We start from the raw sequence: 22,914 nt of genomic DNA, 5'->3' as shown, positions 1-22,914 counted from the left end.
ACACATTTAAATCCATGTTGGGTTTCAAACATCGGTAGTCTCTCGCCTGACTCGGGTCTATTGGCATTTATGCCATCAGAACGTGTCTTGCTCTTTAGCTAGCAGCAGGACGCCTCTGAGCATTTGTGTGCATTACAGAGGGCATAGAGCATAGAATAGTTTTAAATAGAGAATGCGCATTGTACTGAAAATGTAATCATATTCATTGCTAAGTGACTGAAATAGTAGAGGGTGGATATTTGTTTTCAAATCATTTTGGAAATATTTCTGAGGTACAAATCAGGTTTTAGGAGTCGCCCTTATGAACGGGGGACACCCACAGTTTTATTTGAAAATGTTTCAGTGAGTGAATCTAAACCTGAGACTGAGATGGGCTGTGAGCAGCGGAAACAGCAGCAGAGACATTCAAACAACGCAGGAGACCTGCACGTACCTTAAAGCGAAGTAATTGTCCATGTCTCACTCTAGCAGCAGAGAGATCATTTACATGAAAAAACATGGCGTGAAGTAGGAACTAATAACCTCTCGCAAGGTTCTTCTGCGTGATTGGGGGTTGTAGCACCATCTCCAAGCCTGGCAGGCACTCTTCCGCTGGAAACATGCAGGCGATGGTCTCTGCTCACCTGGCACCTCAGCAGACCATCCGTCATCCTTTAAATGACGTCATCACAATTCCACCACTGGTGTTTGGGATCAAGCTTCCTTCGCAGCAGAGAATTTTTCTGAGGTTGTTGAACAAAATCCGGACGTTGGGTTTGGGTTTTTGGAATCTACGCTATGAATTTACTAACTCGTAGCAATGGGCAATGATACTGGAAGACTGCAATTTGGGAAGTAAAACAATCAGTACATTTATCTGCATATGCCCGCATATGATAGACTGGAAAACAAGGGGCACATGTATCAACATCACCATTTGCGATTCTCAAATAGCGATTTTTAAGGAATCGCTATTTGAGAATTGCAAAACGGGATGTATTTAAAAAATTTCAAACTTTTTGTGATTTCTTAAAATTCCTTAATTGCGATTAGCAAATTGCGAAATCGCAATTAAGGAATACCTGCCCATTCATTCCTATGGGCCAGGAGACCCATAGGAATGTATGGGAAGTAATTCTCAAATTGCGAATCGCAATTTGCTAATCGCAATTTGAGAATAATTTCAAAGGTGCAAAGGTGTCAAGATGACACCCTGATACACCCCTGAAATTAGCATGTGTGGTCATATGGCGCACATACATGCCCTAAGGGCATGTATGTGCGTCACGTGGCACTTTGTAAAATTACAAAACGTGCATTTTTAAAAGAAATCGCAAATTAACACCAACTAGTAGTTGGTGGTAATTTGCGATTTCTTAAGGATTAATCGCAATCCTTTGGTGAGTGTTACATTTCATTTAAGAAATCGCAATTTGCGATTTCTTAAATGCTTACGCAAACTTAAGGAATCGCTAAATTAGCGATTCCTTAAATTTGCGTTGGGAATTTGCCTAAGACATCCCGTTTTGCGAATTTTTAATCGCAAACGCTGTATTTTGCGAATCGCAGCGTTTGCGACTAAAAATTTGCTTGATACATATGCCCCTAAGTTCTTTAAAGAATGATGTGCTAGCAAACCTTATCCAGGCTGCAGGAGATGCTATTGAATTTTGTGATTCAGAGTTATAAAATGGAGCTTGTGAATACACTGTGCTGCTCGGGAACCTGGCAGTTAAAACAACTAAACAGCAGGTCCTTGGCAAATTCTGGTTTGTGCTATTAAGGATGTCCATGACTGTTTTTAATTTCTCTTTCTAGGGCCTTTACCCGCGTTACTTATCCACTTGTAAAGGAAGTATTTTAGATGATTTTGTGGTTTTGATAGAATGTTGAATTGCTATTTTTTGTCTATATTTCATTTTATGTAATAATGTTATTATCCGTTGTTTTGTAATTTACGCGAAAAAAAGCCATAAAGTTATATAATTTATAGTGTATACGATGTGGCAGCACAATCTGCCAGATATCCAGAGCCGCTGCCACAAAGCTGTTTGTGTTCCAAAGTGTGCCCAGCGACACACTGCAGCGAGCGAAAGTAGTTTTTGGATACAGTAGGCCAATGGCTGAAATTGCCTACAGAAGACAAAGTTTGTTTATGCAATGCAGATGGTGCACCTGCTAAAGAACAATCCCTAGAGGCATTTTCCTCGTTTGACTTGTGTTGCAGAATTCAGCACACATGGAAAGAGGAAAACACAGGAAGAAAAAAAGATATTTCTCCTCATTATGCCTCACCTGGAAAGGTGTAGCATGTTGATGCATTTCCAGCTCTAACCCAGCAATTGTAAATCAAAGAATGTGTTACTCTACATTTATCAAGCCACTCAGGGCCATGAGAGGTGGCCTTGCATGGTTTGAAAATCCAACTTAGTAGTTGAATCCCTCTTGCGCCCCATTGCGTGGGGCAAGGGCAACACAATTCTTTGATAAACATGCCATTGAGACCCTGGCTTACACGCAGCTCAATGCAGAGCAATCTGCCTGTTTGTGCTGTGTCATTTCACTTCTGGTTGGGTACTGCATGAAGAAAATCTGCTGTAGTTCATCTACTTTTCCCAATGGGCCATCATGACATGTGCTTCTTTATGGAAGCGGTAGGCTGGGTGCAGCCTTGAAAATGAACCCATTGCAGATTGTGGGTGAGGAGCATGGTGTGGCCAGTAGAGAGAATGCAGAAGATGTGGCGGTTATTGAGGGTAGCGCTATAGGGCACCATCAATCCCATTTCTTAAGGCTCAATCAATCAATCAATCAGGGTTTGTAAAGCATGGCTACTCACCAGTGATGGTCTCAAGGTGCTGTGGGGGGATGGGGGTGCAGCAGATCAGACTAAGTGCTGAGTTCATCTAAAGAGCCAGGTCTTTAGGTCCTACCTGAATTGCGTCAGCAAGGGTGATTTCTTGAGGAGGAATGGCAGGGTGTTCCATGTCTTGGAGGCGAGGTAGGAGAAGGACATTCCTCTAGTTCTGATCTTGCAGATTCGTGGGAGGTAGCCAGGAAAAGTTGGGCAGAGTGGAGGTGTCTGTTGGGTAGGTGGAATGTGATGCAATGATTCAGATATGGGGATCCAGCGTGGTGAAGGTAATAGAACTACGAAGAGGGACCCTGAATACGTTTAAATGGGTGAGGAAGTAGTCAGGGAAATAAAAATATCAACAAAACATACTAAACTTCCTACATGTATATACTTCAATAGTAGGCAATATGTCCATACAGTAGATCACACCCACAGACCAAAAGTGTACAAAAAATAGATTAATTTATTATATAATTTTTCTTTTTCAGGATGTTTATGTATCAATTTTTCCCATTTTTTTAGATTATTAAAAAATATAGTGCAAAATAAATAACAATGATGGAGTAAAACACATCATGACCAGCATAATAAATTAATCTATTTTTTGTACACTTTTGGTCTGTGGGTGTGATCTACTGTATGGACATATTGCCTACTATTGAAGCATATACGTGTAGGAAGTTTAGTATGTTTTGTTGATATTTCCAGCGTTGTGAAGGGCCTTGTATGCATGGGGGAGAAGTTTGAAGGTTATTACTCTGTCAACTGGGAGCCAGTGGAGGTCGCAGAGGTGTTGAGTGATGTGGTTGCGACAGGGGAGGTTGAGGATTAGTTTTGCTGTGGTGTTCTGGACATTCTGGAGACTTCGGAGGAGTTTCTGGGTGACACAGGTGTAGAATGCATTGCCATAGTCGAGTCTGCTGCTGATGAGGGCATGGGTGACTGTCTTCCTGGATTCGCTGTGGATCCATCTGAAGGTCTTTCGAAGCAGGCGGGATGAGTTAAAGCAGGCCGAGGAGATGGTGTTGAGCTGGTGATCCATTGTGAGCTAGGAGTCCAGTATAATACTGAGTTTTGTTGCATGGTTCATGGGGGAAGGGGGACTTCCTAGAACAGAGGGCCACCAGGAGTAATTCTAAGTGAAGGGGGAGGCTCCCAGGATGAGGACTTCTGTCTTGTCCGAGTTGAGCTTGAGGCAGTTGTCCTTCATCCAGGCAGTGATGGCTTTCATACCTTTGTGTAAGTTGTACATGGTGACAGTGGTTTCTTTGGTGAGGGAGAGGATCAGCTGGGTGTCATTGGTGTAGGAGACGATGTTGAGCCCGTGGTTCCTGATGATGGCTGTGAGGGGGGGCATGTAGATGTTAAAGAGGGTGGGTTTGATGGAGGAGCCCTGGGGTACTCCGCAGCTGATCTCTGTCAGTTTTGAGAGGTACGGTGGGAGTCTAACCCGTCGTGTTCTGCTGGTGAGAAAGAAGCAGATCCAGTTGAGGGCTTTGTCTTGGAAACCAGCGTAATGGACTCTTGTGGCTAGGGTGTGGTGGGAGACGGTGTCAAAAGCTGCCGAGAGGTCCAGTAGGACGAGGGCATTTGTTTCGCTCTGGTTGAGGTTGAGGAGGGAGCGGATGTCGTCGGTGGCGATGAAGAGGGTGGTCTCAGTGCTATGATTTCTTTAGAATCCAGATTGGGAGATATCCAGGACATGGTTGGTTTCGATAAAGTCAGTGATCTGGGCGTTGCTGGCTTTTTCAATGACTTTGGCTGGGAAGGGGAGCAGGGAGATGGGCATGAAGTTATTGAGGTCTGTCTGGTCTGCGGAGGGTTTCTACAGGAGGGCTCCTGTTCCCTGCTAGACATTAGGTTGTGCAGTGACTGCATGCCCCAAACTGGTTTGAAGCCGTACTGCCTGGGTGCACACTGAGACAATACAACAGAGTGAGATTATACCTTTCTCTTTAGCTTATTTTTGTTCTAGTTATGCAGCCCTTTTTATTCCATAGAATGCAGGCAACAATTGTGATTTTATCTGTTTATCAGCAATCATTCGGTGTGTTTGTGGGTCTAATTCTGGATTCATCATTTGCTAGTAAGGCATCACTGAAGACTTGGTGGAGGACAAGACTCTGCTAAGTTCTGGATTGCCCTTTATTGACAATGTCATAGTGATATGCATATGTAAGAATGTCATGCCTGACAACACTCCTGTGGCAGTTCACATTACACATTGCTACAGTGTCCAGTATGCACTGACCCTTGTGCGTGGCAGTCATCCTTGCCCTGCCTACTGTCCCGATTGACCTGCGGTACCACAATGTGCAAATCAGATCCAAAACAAAGTAAGGTTATGCTTGGCGACTAAACACCCCGCTCATTCTGGCAAATGGAATCAGAGATCCCTGGAAGGTGGTGCCTCTGGACCCTTTGTCTCCCATGAAGATCACAACATTAAGACATTTCAGCAGGTTATTTGGCACAGTCTATATACAATCAATGGGACACTTAACATTGTGACATCTCTCCTGGACCACATGTGTGAAGATCTCAACAAACAGGCTTGTAGGATAGATCTTACTGAACATCACATCTCAGACATTGAGTATGATGTGTTTACACACAAAACAGGCCATAAATTGAAGAGAGGCTTTCAGATCATTATAGCTAAAAATGATTATCTTCAGGATGCTCCAGATTCACCAATGCAGGATTAACAGTATACCAAAAACCACCAGCATGGGCAACTTGAAGTTATTAGTGAAGCACCTGACTCATTTGGTAAGGTAAGTTTTCTGCCTGTATTGTTGAGCATGAGTCGCCTAAGCCAGTGCCTGGACTTGCACCACAGCCCGTATTCACCTGTTTATCTATACAGGCCAGCATATAATCCTGATGTACACACTCGAAAACATGATCTTACCTATGCAGAAGTTAGCATCTCACTATTCTCAGACTATGCAATTACTGTGCAGAAATCCGGTAGACCATTTTATGGTGTCACGAAGAAATTGCAAGATCCAAACGTCCTAATGCCATATTGTATCTGGCTCACCCAAGGTTAACTATTAATAGCTAGACATCTTTTTCTGAAGATCCACAGATGGCTGCTTCATTTCTTGAGAAACACTCCAAAGGTATGCCATTGTCACCCCATTGAACAACAGATCTGGGCATGGATAACAAGGACCAATGTTAGAATGTGCTATTTTTTTGTATTTTCCTGCTTATTTATTTGCTTGTGTAGTGCCCTGCCTGCTTATTTATTTGATATAGTTTGGCCTTGAGGGATAGAAGATCTTGGTGGGTCACTTTATGGCTGTGGACTGGGATGGGTGTAGCATAATTTTCTCCTTCTATGGGCTCTTCTACTTCTTTTCATAACTCTGGGTACAGCTTGATCCCTTTGCATTCTCTTACCATTCTGGCTGTGGAGGCATTCTGTTGTGGCACATCTATATTTGCAATTAAATGGCTACTATGGCATATCTTTAGTGGGTGCTAAATATGGTCTTCTTCTTGTGTGTGCTGCCATTATCATTTGCCCTCAGTGGTGGGTATGAGGTGCTGTTATCTTTTGAGAAGTGTGATGCATTCACTGCAAGTTGGAGTGAGTTGTGCGGGTGGGGAATTATTACAGAATTTGAGAGAGTGTTCAAGTTCATAACATGTTTTAATTTTGTAGTTATCATAGACAAACTTGGAATTTTGCATAAGCGTTTGCCTACCCACTCATTCATTACTGTGTTTGTTGCACAATGGCATGGTAGCAGCATAGGCTAACATTTCAATCTCTGACCTAGAACATGCAATGTCTAAATGACAAACGGAATGTCAGTAAGGTCAGATCTTATAAGCATAGACACAAATTAGATGTAACTTCTCCAAAATAAAACAGGAAGATTGAGGGCAATGGTTTGCCTTCTTCCTCTATTATGATATTTCTGCATGATAAATACAACCAGTGATCACAGGTGAATCCTTGATTATTCAGAAAGTGCTTCAATGATTTTTTACTACACTCATCATTGTTTATGGTCTAAAGTTTGAATTATCGGAAGTCTCTCCTGGTTTGGAGGCACTATTTAAAGCATTAAATCCCAGACTAGTCTGTAGAAACTGGGGGACACATTTGCTGACTTCATGGAGGCCAGAAAATGTAAGATTTGCAATACCAAAACATTTACAATGTTATGTGGGAAAAACATCCAGAAGTGCAGGACCTTATATGATAAGGGCCTTCCATTTGTGAAGGTTAATGCATTCTGTTGTTTGGCCATCCTTTTTACAAGCAATGGCTGATGGTCTCAACACATAAAAGATGCTTGATCCAAAACGAGCACAGGTTGCAAGAGAGCCTTCAGGTTCTAGTGGAAACTTGGTAGCCGTCCCATCAAGGAAATGGCTAACATCTACAGGGCCAGAGCATTGTCAGCTGCTATGTATGGTGGGGGTCTGTGGGGTCATATATCTTGTGGTCCTCTTTAGGTTGAGGAGAGCACCTTTCTTAGGCATCTGTTGTGTATGCCTGCCTCCATATTATCTTGTATTGTTCATAAAGAGGTAGGGCTAACTCACCCAAAGATGCAACTAGTGGGCTTGCAGCACGGATTGTTCCATCCACATAAGTAGCTTTTCAAACCTGTCGCAGGCCTGCCATTGCAGGGCCTCTGTGTGCAGTATCCTGCCACTTTGACTTGGTATTTAACATTACTTGACAAGCTTTAAACCTCCCTTTTGTTGCATATGAGTCACTCCTAATGGAGGCCCTAAATAACCCCAGGAGTAGGGTGCCATGTAAGCCAAAGGTAGGACATGTTTTTAATCTCTAGATGTCCCGGTAGTGAAACACTCCCAAATTCATATTTAACTACTGTGAGGCCTACCCCTCTCATACATTAGCATTGCCAATTCCTTGATAAACTTTTAAGCAGTAATTCCTGATCAGAGAGGAGTAGCTTTTTCATGCTTCATATCTTTGGAATGGTAATGATAAATCTTCATTATGGATGAAGTTGGATTTAACAATACTGTTTTAAAAATACCAGTTTTAAAAAGTTGGCTTTTATCTGCATTTACCGCTCTGTGTGCCTGACAGCCTGTCTCCAATACATGCCTAGGGAAGGGAACAGCTACATTTTGTGCATTCCCTCTAGACAGCCACAATCATTTGCATTGTGATGGTCTTGCTGGAGCAGGATGGAAGGGAGGGCTTCACTTGAACAGGTAACGTCCTAGCCCCACACAAAATACTGACTACCAACAACCGATTGCCTGGCAGACAGGACTGGGTTGAAAGGCATACTTGTGCAATGCAGAGAACTGGTTTAAAGTCACCCCCACATAAAAGGCACATTTAGATATAAGTAGTAGGTCTCTGACTCCCTAAAATCAGACACTACTGAACTTGTAACTGAAGCTCTGCCAGAAGAACTGCTGTGCCGCATAAATGCCTCAACTGGGCTGCTGATCTGGAAGGCCTGATTTTCTCTTTCTTACCCTGCTGCTCTCCGACTCTTTTTAAGGAAAGCTGGACTCTGCCTTCACTCCAAGTGTTCTCCAAGGGCTTGGTGGCTTGCCTCCTGTTGCCTGAGACTCAAGGATATCAATGTCTTTACCCCTGCTCCTGTGTCTGGCACACTGGAAGTGCCTCAGATGCTTGCAACATGGATTTTGATGCATCTCCTGTCTGTGTGTAGCAGAACCAGTGCATCGACTCGGTTGCAGGAGTAAAATGGGTGCATCGCATCAGAACCAGAACTTCCTCTCCTGAGACTGATGAAACGGACAGCGTTTCATCACTGCTACAGCTTGGTGAGATTGATACATCCCCTTGACTGTGTGGCAGAATTTGGCGAATTGCTCGACACCTCTTCATAACTGAGGCATCGCCTTCACTGGGTTTGTGTATCCGGTAACTGCGGACCTCGAAATCAACACATCTTGTTGTTTGCGACCAGGAAAAGTGCTTTGTTCACCAGGGCCGGCATGGTTCCTGTAGCCTTCCAGCTCTCCGTTGTGGTCGGCCCGAACTTTACTATGCCCCACTCACGACATAAAGCCAGTGACCTAAAGTAACCTTTTTAGTACTACTTGGTTCTAAGCACTTTACTGCATTTAATCATTTAAAATTCCATATCTCAACTTTCATACATTAGATGTTTGCCATTTTGATCTTGTTTTGTTCAGAATATAATAGTCCATGCCACTGGAATCAAGCTATCCTGTCTGAAGAGGGGGAAACCCCGAAACCGCTCCTAGGATGCTTGTTACCAGTCCAGGGAGGACCTGGCTTAGCAGTTCGGGCTGGACAGTTCCCATGAGGCACAGGGTCAAGACTGATTTGCATATGGCTGGGTTCAAACTGGAATGGCATGGTGAGCAAAAAAATGATGGATTTAGGCCCAGATATCTGTACTGGGGTGAATGTATGACATTGTTCTGCATTCTGTCCATCAATTGTTGTTTTTGCATTTGCCACCCCGCGTGGGACAGGTATGCTCAGACGTGGGTCCCGTGCTCTCCATGCCACTGGAATCAAGCTGTCCTGGCTGAAGTGGGGTGAAACCCCGAAACCGCCCCTAGAATGCTTGTTTCCAGTCCAGGGAGGACCTGGCTTAGCAGTTCGGGCTGGACTGTTCCCATGAGGCACAGGGTCAAGACTGATTTGCATATAGCTGGGTTCAAACTGGAATGGCATGGTGAGCAAAACAAAGAAAACAAAATGATGGATTTAGGCCCAGATCTCTGTGCTGGGGTGAATGTATGACATTGTTCTGCATTCTGTCCATCAACTGTTGTTTTTGCATTTGCCACCCCGAGTGGGATGGGTATGCTCAGACGTGGGTTCCGTGCTCTCCATACCACTGGAATCAAGCTATCCTTGCTGAAGAGGGGTGAAACCCCGAAACCGGTCCTAGGATGCTTGTTTCCAGTCCAGGGAGGACCTGGCTTAGCAGTTCGGGCTGGACTGTTCCCATGAGGCACAGGGTCAAGACTGATTTGTATATGGCTGGGTTCAAACTGGAATGGGATGGTGAGGAAAAAAATGATGGATTTAGGCCCAGATCTCTGTACTGGGGTGAATGGATGACATTGTTCTGCATTCTGTCCATCAACTGTTGTTTTTTCATAGGTCTGAAAATAAAGCCCTTGTTGAGCCCAAGAAACCTACTGCTTTCCCATGCTGCTGCATTGCTCTCCTACGTCTGCCTCATGTTACTGCTTTCTCCTTCCTTTCCCCACATTTCTAGGAGTGCTCTCTCCTGCTTCTATTGTGTTTTACTGCTTTCTCCTTCCTTCCCCCCATTTTTCTGAGTGCTTTCTTCTGATTTTTGCCTTGTTTTACTGCTTTCTCCTTTCTTTCTCCCTGTTTTTCTGAGTGATCTCTTCTCTGTTTCCCGTGTTTTTTCCCATTGCCAATCCTGTCTGCCGCTCATTTTCCTCTTTAACACCTAGCTCCACCTACCATCTCCCAACGCACCTCCCTCCTCCCAGAACCCACCTAATGGAGGATGTGGCGTGGACGCACAGTGGACGCGCACAGCAGGCACGCTGAAGGCAAGCCCGTTAGTGCCCATCCACACCTGGACCATGCCCAGCGGCTGGCCCCCTGACTCTTCCACCCACTAAGGCACACCACCTTAGACCTCTGAGCCCTGGACCTCGGATGCACCAACAAACCTGATGCACCTCCACGCAGCAGCAAACAGTTCTAGCACCTCAAGCACCCTCATGGGGGATGTGCCATGCTTTACAAATATTTGATTGATTGACTTTTGCTTCTATACGTTCAATGCTTCCCAGGACATGTGCTATTTGTTTTGGATTGTCCTGTGCTGTATATTTGCTTGTGTAGTGTCCTGTCTGCTTAGTTATTTCTTCTAGCTTGGCCTTGTGGCATTGAAGATCTTGGCGGGTCACTATATGGCTGTGGACTGGGATGGGTGTAGCATCCTTTTCTCCTTCTATGGGGTCTTCTACTTCTTTTCATAACTCTGGGTACAGGTTGTTCCCTTTGCATTCTCTAACCATTCTGGCTGTGGAGACTTCTGTTGTGGCACATCTATATGTAATGTAATGTAATGTAATGTAATGAGGTACTTATATAGCGCTCTATCACCAGATGGGTATCCTGGTGCTTAAAAGGAGAGTCCCCACCTGAAGTTAATAGGGGCAGCCGAGGTGTGACACAAGAAGGAAGGAAAAAGAGAGATAATATCAAAAGGAAAAATTACTCCAGCCTATGTGCAATTAAATGGCTACTACAGCATACATTTTGAATCGAATCAAACCCTATGCAGTATAACTTGGTTCCAGAGGCACAGTGAGACCGGGATCCACTTCTGAGCATAACCGGCGCACTAAGGACTAAAGACGTCAAAGGAAAAAAACAAGGTACAGGATGGAATGCTTGAATTAATCAAGGCCATTGGCAACCGCTCGGAGTTGCAACTGAATCCATCATTTATTTCCCGCCATGTGTGCACTTTTTTCACCTTCTTAAGGTGTTACAAGCCCCTTATCAGTTTTTTCAATATTGTCGTGGTACCTGATACAAGTGATCTTAAGGGTCTTTGGTTACATGATTATTGGAATTGTGTGGGTGTGTTTTATGTGAGTCAGTTGGATGTGTTTGCAAATGGGTTTGGAGGTGATATGCAGGACATTGTAGTTTGTGACATCCGGAGAATATATATACCCAGCAGTATGTCTAATGCATTATGATGGTTTTTAAAATTTAGCACTGGCTTTTGGTTGTAGGTATTATTAATGTAAATTTCCCCAGTTATTGATGATCTGACAGACATGTGATTGCACGTTATTTAGCACATAAAGTATTTACTGCATGAAGAAAATATCACATTTGGGGGCGTTGCTTGCGAGCCGAAGATGGCAGACATGTGAGCATATTGCTCCACACCAGCCTACTACACATGCTGTGCCATCAACTGCCTGGGGTCGAGACGAGCCACGTCATAGAGATAGTGTGACCAACCGTCCGTAAAGTTCCTGGACCATCCGTAATTTGGAACTCACGTCCGTTGTCCTTGAGAATCCTTTTTACGGATACCTTTTGTACGTAATTTTGGGCCTTGCAGGGAGCAGAGCTGTTCCCCTGCAAGAGGCCTCAGCTCCCTGATGGGGCTGCCTCGCACTCATCCTCTGAGCACAAGAGCAGCCCCACCCCGCCCATTGTCATTCTGTATTTAGTTGACTCTCACATACAGAATGACAATGGGCCAGTTTTAGCTGTTACAGCATGTGGTGGGCCTTCTCCTGCGTGGTCTAGGGCAGGGCATTCTGTTAAGGTTAGATGGAAGAAATGTACAAAACAAATGTAGAAAGTTAAAAAGAAGAGGTTATAGCTCTTACACAGTCTCATCATTTCAGAGATGAAGCATTTTTAATATTATATACAAGGAAGCCAGAGTTTATTTTATGCAACTAACATCAATTGACAAAGTAAATTGTCATGGCTTGTTTTAAACCTAAGGTTACTGGATGCAATGATAGAAACAGCAAAATACCAGTGGTGCAGCACATTATGCTCAGCACATATTTTTAGATTAGTTCTTTTGAGCGAAGCCCTTAATTACATCAGACATGCCCCTTGGAGCGACCCCCAGTTTTTTCATCTCACTTAAAGCCCTGGAAACAACACCATGTCACAGTCATCTCATCCGGGCACTGTGCATCATGCATGACTTCCAACTTTTCAGATTGCCTATGTGCAGGGACATAGTGAACCCTCCCCCACCCACTGCACCCCACCCCTTGCTTTACGAACCACAGCAAGGGTGAAGTTCTTGATGGGCCTCTTCTGTCAGCAACTGGATGGGTGGGTGGATGGGTGGGTGGACGGCTGGGTGGCTAAGTGAAAAGGGATTGGAGAGAGAATGGGAGGATGGATGGATGGATGAGTGAAAGCATGGATGAATGATTGATAGAATGGATGGGCGAATGGATGAGTGAAACAATAATGTAAAGATGGTTGAGCGAAAGAATGCATTCATGAGAAAAAGGGAGGGTGGAGAGCTGGAAGAAAGGATGGATGGATGGATGGATGAGTGAAAGGGTGAATGGGTGGACGGATGAGTTACTGGATTGATGGAGGAGTAAGTGAAAGGATGGCTGGATGGGTGAAAGGGTAATGGTTGGATGGATGGTTGGAAGAGCGGATGGATGAGTGAAAGGATGGCTTGGGTGAAAGGGTAAATAGTTGGACAGATGAGTGAATGGATGATAGGTGGAAAAGTGGATGGATGGGTGAACGGATGTATTGGGTGAAAGGGTGGATGGATGGATGATGGATGAGTAAAAGGGTCGATAAAGGGATGGATGAGTGAAATGATGGATGGAAGGATAGATGATGGATAGGTTTGCATATGGTTGAAAAGGTTTGGATATGGATGGGCACACAGATGGAAGGACGGAATTAATGGTGAAAGACCGAATGATGAAGGAAAGAATTAATAGATGACAGAATGTAAATTTGAAATGGGGGATATCGGGGTTTGATGTAAGGATGAATGGCTAGATCCTTCGAAAAGAGAGCTCTTCTGGGGAGGTTTATGATGACTTACTTTGCTTTCTTGGTGCCATAAGAGCTTTAGTTCAAAGTGGGAGGTATTTACATTCTCTGGCTACTCTCTTGCCTATGTGTTACTATACTGTATTTGCTGTGTCCTTATGTGTGGGGTCTATTCATCATGCATATGACATTTTGAGTGACACCCAAGTGCTACTTGAATGTTACACTGGTAATTGTGTAAATATTTGCATGTTTTGTTTTAGGTGTAAGGTGTTAGGGAGAGTCTTACAGTGCCATGAGCTGTGCTTGAGATGTATATTGTGTTTGTAGCAATAGGCAAGGCGTCAAAAATAAACTATGTAATATTGTATCGACAGTGCATTCTTTAAGAAAGCTGCAGGGGAAAGCTCCTTTGTGACTTCCGTCAGCTTGTGCAACTCTCTTCGAAGTCCCCATAAGCAAAGTCAGATTCCAGATATTAAGATCCATTTGTGGAAACACCCATAATACATTCCCTGTAGTGGGTTCATCACAGCAGTCCTGCAGCTTTACATCTTACATTGGCACGCAGATATGAGATGCTAGTAAAAAAGTTTATCCGAACAGATTTTCCTGACCACTTCTCTCACCAAACATGCCTACTCAGGACCATGAGTTGTAAAATAAATAACAGACCAGACAACCCAGTGCAGTAGCCATATGAATAGATTATTACCATATGAAATACCACAAAAAGACCTGCACAGTTGCTCAAAGCTGCACGCATACCAAAAAAACGTGCATCATGCATTATTGTCCCAAACTATTATAAACTTATTTTGACTTGTACTTAAGTGGTTGTCTATTTATTTACTTTTATACTATGGCACAACTTCCTCTGATGTGTCTGTAAAATTTAACTTTTGTCCCGAAGTTTTGCCCTGAATTTTAACCTTCTGTCCTGAATTCATGTCCTGAAATTTGACCCTTTGTCCTGAATTTTTGCATCCAATTAAAGTTGGTCAGCCTACATAGAGATAGTGTTAGTGGTAGTCCCCCTGGAGCCTCGTTTCAGGATGAAGTGTGCCCTTGGTTGTGCAGTGGTAGCCATCCCCAGTTGCTGCATGCTATTGGCTCTGGCCCCCAGGATGGTGACTGGTCCTAAAGAGAATGAACCCTATGAGGTGACCGGCCTGCGTTTGGAGGGTGCCACAGCCCTAGTGTATACAGGTGTAGGAGACACCCGAATAGTGACCCTGCATGGCTCCTGGTCATGGCTGTATGGCGCTGATGAGAGGTATGTGATGCCACAGTGCTTTGCCTCTTAAGGAATGGATAGCCTCAGGGCCTATATCAGGGCCCAGTACCTCATATCACGGAAGGGGAAGAACTGGCTCACTCTTTCCTGGGGTTAGTGGTGATTGGGGGACCTGGCTGGAGGCCGCGTTGGTGAAGAGCGTGCACATTTTGGTGCAGAGCTGCCTGTCCTGGTAGTGGCACACTAGCGGACCCGGCCTCCAAGAAGGAGACTGGGTCCTGATGGGGTCACCCCCCCTGCGAACCAGCCAGCGTGAGGGTGGTTCAACCCTGTGAGCACCGAGACGCATGTATTGGCCCCCGACAGCGCTCCTTATTGAAGATTGGTGGTGCCGCTGTCTGCTTTTAAGAAGTGGGTACCTCATACTTGTATTAGGGCCCAGCGCTAGGGACTATGGCCATTGCATGACTGGGGACTGACCAGCTCCCCCCCCCCGGGATTGGTGATGTTTGGGAGGCCTGGCTGAGGGTTGCCTGAATATAGTTGTGTTTGTATTATTCTGACAGGGGATTTTAATTGCCACTTGTGCCCTTATAACAATTCTGGTATATGTGGAATGGTCAACCTAATTGGCGACCCATGTACACATTTCGAGCACACCGTGCTGGGAAATATGTTTAATAGCTTAATCTTTGACTGGGACTTGGGATTTGCAAACGAATTGTGCACGTCTCAGGTTTATTTCCAGCCTACCTTTAATGGCCGCGGTCTAGAATCTGTTATAGATTATACTATGGTTAGCACTACTCACAATCGCAAAGTCCTGTTGTTTAAAACATTAGACACTGCAATGAGCGACCATTTCCCGATCAGCTCAATCTTTGATATTGATAGGGGTGCTAGATCTGTCCAAAGTGTAGTGGAAAATCTCTCCCACCATGCTATCTCTTTGGCAAGACAAAACGGTTATGCCATAAAATGGAAGAAGGTCGACTCATCAAACTTTCTCCAGAACTTGATTCTGGATCAACATGAAAACGTCAGGATTTGTCTAGAGATCGATCCAGACCCTAGTTTGATTATTTGTGCCTTTGACCAGATTACCTCATTCATTGCCAAAAAGTTAACAGGAACACTACGAGATAAGGCCAACCAAAAAACCATCGGGTGGTTCAACTCGGATTGTTCCAAAGCACACTCTAACTTAAAGCAGATCTTAAAGAAAAAACCTAAGGATATGCTAGAAGTTAGAGCTGCCAGGGCAGCTTACAAAATATCGTTAAAAAAACGGAAGCGAGAGCTCAAGGAGAATGCGTGGAATGCATTGGTAAAGGCAAGCTCCTTGAGAGATAACACTGCGTTTTGGAGAGCAGTAAACGCCCCCTTCTTCGCAGAAAGGAATTCTGATAAGCTGGATCCTGCGATAGAAGAATCAATCTGGGTGGATCACTTTACCGAGCTTTACAAAAAAGATACTTCACTCGTTATAGCCTCTAAACCCTTAACCCAGCAGGCTGATATTGAACCTACTGTCCCTGTTCTATTTCCCTTGGGGATTGTTTTCTCTGCTTCAGAAGTAGAATTGGCCCTACAGGAAAGTGCCAGAAACAAAGCCCCTGGGCCTGACGGGGTCCCTACAGACATATACAAAGATACCGTCTCTTTATGGGCCCCTTTGTTGACTAATGTGCTAAACAGTTTTAATATTAAGGGGTTTCCATCGACCTGGCAGGAAGCCATTGTGGTGCCCATTTTTAAAAAGGGAGATCGAACCGATCCCAAATGTTATAGGCCTATCTCCCTACTCGATTCATTGATGAAAGTGGCAGGCAGAATCATTTTAAACAGATTGCACACTTGGGCAGAGGAACACGATGTTATTTCTAAGTTCCAGTACGGCTTTAAGGCTGGCCTAGGTACTGTTGAACAAGGGCTCAACTTGGCCTTAATAACTGGCAAATACATGATGGTAAAAAAGGGTAAGCTTTTCATGACCTTTGTTGACCTTAGCTCAGCATTTGATTGCCTGGATCACAATGTACTTTGGGACACTTTAATAGGCTTGGGCATAGATTTAAACATCCTTAATTTTATCAAAGCACTATATAGAGAGGCAGGGGCCAAGGTGCGTTTCGGCAACAAAGGGGAGTGTACTGCCAAGTTTCCAATTATGAAAGGTGTTAGACAGGGTTGTATTCTGGCACCTTTTCTTTTCAATTTGTATATAAATGAAGTGGCAGAATTTTTAATTAAACAAGAGTTAGATTATCCTCAAGTTGACGGCACCAGTTCCCATCTTATTATATGCTGACGATGCAGTTATCATGGCTAGAACTCAGTTGGGCCTTCAAAAGGCTTTAACCAGCTTTTCTTTCTTTATGAGTTCTAGGGGTTTAAAAATAAATATAGGGAAAACCTTTACCATGTGCTGCTCGTCAAAGAATAAACTCTCTTGTAAGACTTTTATTGACAAGTCTAAGATAGAACTTACTAGCTTTTTTTCATATCTGGGGATTGTTTTTAATCAAAAAGGTACTTGGAAAGCAGCAATTAGGGCTAGGAATCTCGCTTTTGCCCGTACTCTAGGAGCAATCAGACAGTTTGCCAATAAATTAGGAGGCAGACCTGTACGTATTCTATTGGACATCTATAAGTCTAAATGCATATCAACTGCTTTATACGGATCTGGCATATGGGGTATCGCAGACTCACAGGAAATCCAAGTAAAAGAAAACACTTTCCTACGCTATTTGTTAGCGGTCCCTAAATCGACCTCTATATATATATGTCATAGGGAATTGGATTTGGTCTATATTTCGGATCTCATTAAAATCAACCCATTACTCCTATGGCATAAGATATGGACCTCAGAAGCAACTGTTTTCAATAGAACTATTCTGAGCAATTGCCTTAAATTAGAGAGGTGGAAAGACATTCATTGGATCTCCTATGTAAAGGAGTTTATGACCAATATGGGGCATCAAGCTTTTTTTTGATAATCCCTCCACGCTATCTTTGATCTCTAGAAAGGCTTTTAAGATAAGTTGCCTTGCTTTCCTTGAGAACAAAAGATGGCTTGAGGAGAGGACTAAGACATCTGTAATTCAATATAATGCACTTGTTCAGGGCCCCGGCTTGCAGCTTTATTTGTCCCCTGACTACCCTTCTTATGACAGAATGTTGCTATCGCGTCTGAGAACTGGTACTTATCATAGGTTGATAACATTTCCAGTCAGAAATGATTGGTCCTCAAATTTAATTAATTGTCCCTGTGATGATCTTGCTTTGCAATCTTCAATACATTGTGTTCTCTTTTGCAAGTATTACGCTTGGGGAAGAAAGAAATATCTGATTCCCCTTCTTAAGTTCTGGGGCCTAAGACGCTGCAGACCTGCGTATTTAAAGTTACTCCTTTTAGATGATGTACTAACAATTAGTGCTGTATCCAAGTTTTTAAAATTCGCAATTCGATGTAGATCAACTCTGGATTAACTTTTAATGTTTGTTTCTATGTCTGCCATCCCCTTTTTCATGATGTATATAATTTGTATGTAATTCGATTTTGTTTTTAACTATGTTCTTTTGATCGTGCTTTTATGATTTTAATTTTAAAATCGAATAAAGCTATCTTTGTCTTGACTTGACTTGAATATAGTTGTGAGATCGCTGCTCCCAGAATTTACCCATGAAGAAAAGTGTAAAAGACTGGATTTTCTTGACTGCCCAATTAGAATATACAATTTGCAGTGTGGATGACAGAGCTTGATAGTCCCCCTTGACTGGGTGTACTGTGGTCCCCCGAGATAGGCAGAGAGGACTGTGTTTATCTGTGCTGTCTTGACCATGGGATCTGTGAGACGTGGACAGCCCCTTTCCCCTCCCTAGTCTCCTTTCCTCCCCCCATTCAGCTCTGAGGTGTGGAGCGATCATTGGGGCCCCCACATGGACATCGTGGGCAGAGCCCTGAGCCTACTGGGATTTAAGCCCCTCCTGTGTGGATGCCCTGCTTTTGCCTGCACTCAAGAGGACAGACTTCCCTTCGCTGAATAATGAGCAGTGGTGGGTGGCTGGCCCACCTGGGTGCCCTTCCCGCATAGTGATATGGCTTGTGGTGTACTCTGGCACCTGGCATATTTTAGGAGGTCACCATCACCCCTACTTTCTCACATAATTGCCAGAGAGAGAGTTGCTAATGGAGCCGTACACGTTGTCATAGGCCCTGGGGCTGCATGCATATTTGTCTCCCTGGGGAAGTGTCCATTCCCATGTAGCTGAGTTTGACTCGGATGTGTCTGCAGCTGGTAGCCCTGCGGCCTACCGCGAGGCTTGAACAAACTTTCCTTATGGGGAACTGGAGGGACAAACTGGCAGGATCACAACCTTGCGCCGTGGAGCCTTCCCAACCCCTGCTTGTGGACACTGAGAAGGCCTGAACCTCCTGCAGGCCCTATCCATCTCCACCTAGATTAGACCCTTGCTGCCATAGTGGACACTAAGAGCTCCTTCCATCAAATATTAGTGATGTCGGTGTCAGTGGGGCTGTGCCTCCTACAAGTCAAACACTGTGTGGTTAAAGAGGTGGTAAGCTCAGCGGCAAACTACAGCCGGAATACCAAACACTGACTAAACAAATGGCACAATCTACCGACAGGGTGTGTCCTGGAATATCGAGCGGAAGGCACGGAGGAGCGTAACCAAAGGAATAACATCTAGGTAGGACTCCCTGTTAGTACATAGGGTCACGACATGGTGACCTATCTTGAACGCTGGCTCCAGACAGATGCTGCCCCAATTCATCTTACTCCCTTCTCCGCTCTGGAGCATGCCCACAGAGTACTGGCTCACTACTCTACTATAAGGACATAGATGGCATACTTCAAATGGTGCATACGAGGGACCGCTTCTTAATGGACAATATCAAAGGGTCGGTGTTTCAAGGCATTGTGGCTCCTGCGCAAGCCTAGCGAGCTTCCTCCTTGGAATTAAAGAAGGCCCTTCGTGATGAGGGTTTGCAAGCTCTGATGTTACCTGCCAAACAAAGAATAATTCTCGATGGTACTATGCACTTCTGTGAAAATTCTGTCATGTAATGGGAATGGTTGGAGGCCTATAGATCTGGGTCACCTCTTCCAGTGGCCCAACCCATGTCAGGTGCACCTAGAAGCAGGTCCATGAAGGGCCCACATGGGGTCTAATATGGCAGATCGCTGAAGAAACTGTCCCCATCGCAGACTGATCGGGAGCAGATGCTCCAGGCCGTGGCCAAGATCATGATGATGCAGAGAATTGTTTCATAGATTGGTACCCCATCGGAGTGCAAATCTGTGATCGCAGAATCTAAGTGTTTACTGGTGGATGGAGTTGGCTTGGCTACGGTGACACTGCAGTCTGTATATGACTTAATCTGATGAACTCTGTCACTGAAACTTTGGACTACTAGGGGTTATGGTTGGAGATGCTCTCCCTTCACAGGAGGTTTGGGGGTTGTTGTAGGTACCTGTTTGGGGGGACTGCATATACAAGTTTCAGTTGCTTATTCTGGAGCCCAGGACCAAGGATAAGCTGGTGGCCAGGTGCGGGAAGGGTCAAATACCCAGAAGGTAAAAGCAAGCAGGGCTAGCACAGCTTTGGTTTAGCCTGCACACCGTAACCTTCCCCTACTCGATTGGCTCCTGCCAGGTGACTGTAGGAGGCATTCTACAAACAAAGTTTTCACTTTTCAAGTTTGGGTGGCCAATCATTGCTCAACTCCTCTTGGAATTACAGTTGGGATTCGTATTATTTGTCTCAGGAATTGCACTACTTGTTGAAGTGGGGTAGCCTGTGGGTGCCTGAATGGGACACACACACTATAAGATCAGATGCCAGGTTAGCGTCACATGCTACATTTCTTATCATGGAATATCCGGGGATAGGGTCTGCTTCCAATCATCATAAAATGCACAGGTATTTGCAGGGATGGGAGTTAAAGGTTGCTATGCAGCTAGCAAATCATCTTAATGGGGGAAGGGGGGATTGATCACCTATGGCCTAGGTGATGTGGCCAATTGTATGCTACCTCCTATTCCACCTGTGCCCAGGTGGCACAGATTTGGATTAGGAAGGGATGTCCATCAAACTGGTCCACTCCTCCATTGACAAGGAGGAAGGTTAAATCTTGATTACGGGTAGAGTACTGGGCAAGGATATCACCTTGTGGGAATATTAATGTTCCAAAACAGGACTGGGTGGCTTTCTTCCAGTCCCTCTCGGTTCCTTTGGTGCCTTTGGGAACAGATTACCTCTTTTTGGTTGGGTATTTTCATTGTGTAGCCCATGTTACCCTTGATCGTTCCACCCCACCCTTTTAGGGTGCACCAGCATATAGGACTATAGAAGGCCTCAGGGACTGACTAGAACACTGGGAGCTGACGAATACTTGGAGAACCCAGCATGGGGTGACACTGGATTATTCTAACATCTATCAACTCCACACTCAGCTAGATAAGTGTGCATGCTCAAGCAGGCTTAGCTAATATGTGACACACGAGTACTTAGGGCGCACCCTTTTGCACCACAGCCCTTTGCTGTTGGGCATTCAGCCCATTTAGGAGCACCCAGAAATTCATATGTGGCCAATTGTCACTAGAGGATGCTTGTTTCTGAGAGTCTTTGGGTGAGACTATTGTTGGGCACTATAAATACCAAAGGAGGGAGTGGAGAGAGAGTGTGTCCGGACGGACCCAGGGAGTGGATTCGAGTTCGACCTCCCATCACTATAATTAATACACAAATGGAATCCCCCCACAAGAGACTGGCAATAGAAGACAGGTGAGTGACCCAAACAATGGCTGCAAACTGTCACCTTAAATGTCTCCCACTTGACCAGGCCAGCTGATGCAGAACCCTAATAAGATGGGAGTACCCAACAATAAACAAATGGAATCCACCCACAAGAGATTGGCTAAAGAAGTCAGGTGGTCTTGGGTTGGATGTGTTTCCTACAAGGGTGGGAAGCACATTGTGTTCTTTAAATACCACTCACACACCAAAGGGCCCTTGGTGTCATGCTTCATCATAGGGGTCTTCGCGCCCCTCTACGGAATGTGGCTTCCTACTAACCAGCGGATACGCGGGAGCACTGATGTTACCACTATTTATAGAGTGAGAGGTGGTGAGTGGTAGGGTCAGGAGTGGATAGTAAGTGAGTGTTAAAAAATACCTAGCATGTGAGGAATAAAAGGAATTTTAATAGACCTCTGTGCCGGTATTGTTAAACTGGTGAGGTGGAGGTGTGATGTATTAATGTGCAAAACCTCCTGTGTGTGTCAACATGTTTGTTCTTCAGGACTGGTACACAGATCCCTACCTTACTCACATGGACAGTATACTACCGTCTATACACAGGAAATACTATGTGTAGAAATAAAGAATAAAAGCTTCAAAATATACCTATTATGTATAAATGTATTGCAACAAGGTAATACCTTTGTATCAATCTGAAAAGGAAATACAAAAATGTACGAGATTAGAACATCAAGTGAGTAGAATTTCTCCGGACGTAAAGTTTGTGACCTGTAAAAGTGATATATACAGTGTCTACTGATGCTTGAAACAACAAGTGCTGGTGCAGTGACCTGTAAAAAAGGGGGACAAATACTGAACACACACAACACATACCATAAAACACACACTCTATAGGGATCAATTCCTGTTAGTTACTGCGGGTTTACTTGGAATGGAAAAGGTCGTCAACACAAGAAATTGATCGCATGCTTGTTATCCAGAAGCCAGAGGCGTCATGAGCCTTCAGAACGGCGGGGACCCCGTGCTATTTGCACTCTGTAAGGAGATTAGCTGCATTAGGGATGCGTTGGGAACTCACTTGGTTCGAGCAGGAGTGGTCTTGCAGAAGCGGCTATGCCGTACTTACATCCATCAGAATACTACCTTGTTCGATTGTCCCCTCCGCAGCTCCGAGGTTAATGTGAAGCCGGGAGCTCTCGGTATTTAGGCTCCTCTTAATTGCCTGAATTTTCCCGCCACTCGTGCGGTTTACATGTGTTACATGTTTTTACATGAGCGTCCCTGTTAGCAGCTCTGAGTTCAAGGGAAAAAAATACTGAAGCGGTTCCGATGAGGTTTAACCCGGAACTGCAAGGGGACATGTCGCGGTGGGAACTAGACCGCTCACTATCTATCTGTCTGCGACTGCGCCGTTTTGATCGTGTGAATCAGCAAGGCGTGTCTGAAGTTAAGCGCGGAGGGTTGCCATGGTGACACGCACCCAGGAGGGTGCGCGGAACTGGTGTACAAGTTACTTAGGTGCATAAAGCG

The sequence above is a fragment of the Triturus cristatus genome, chromosome 4_1 (genome assembly GCF_964204655.1).
Source record: "Triturus cristatus chromosome 4_1, aTriCri1.1, whole genome shotgun sequence".
Classification (NCBI taxonomy): domain Eukaryota; kingdom Metazoa; phylum Chordata; class Amphibia; order Caudata; family Salamandridae; genus Triturus; species Triturus cristatus.
The sequence above is the reverse complement of the archived record's forward strand: the minus strand, read 5'-3'. Positions refer to the sequence as shown.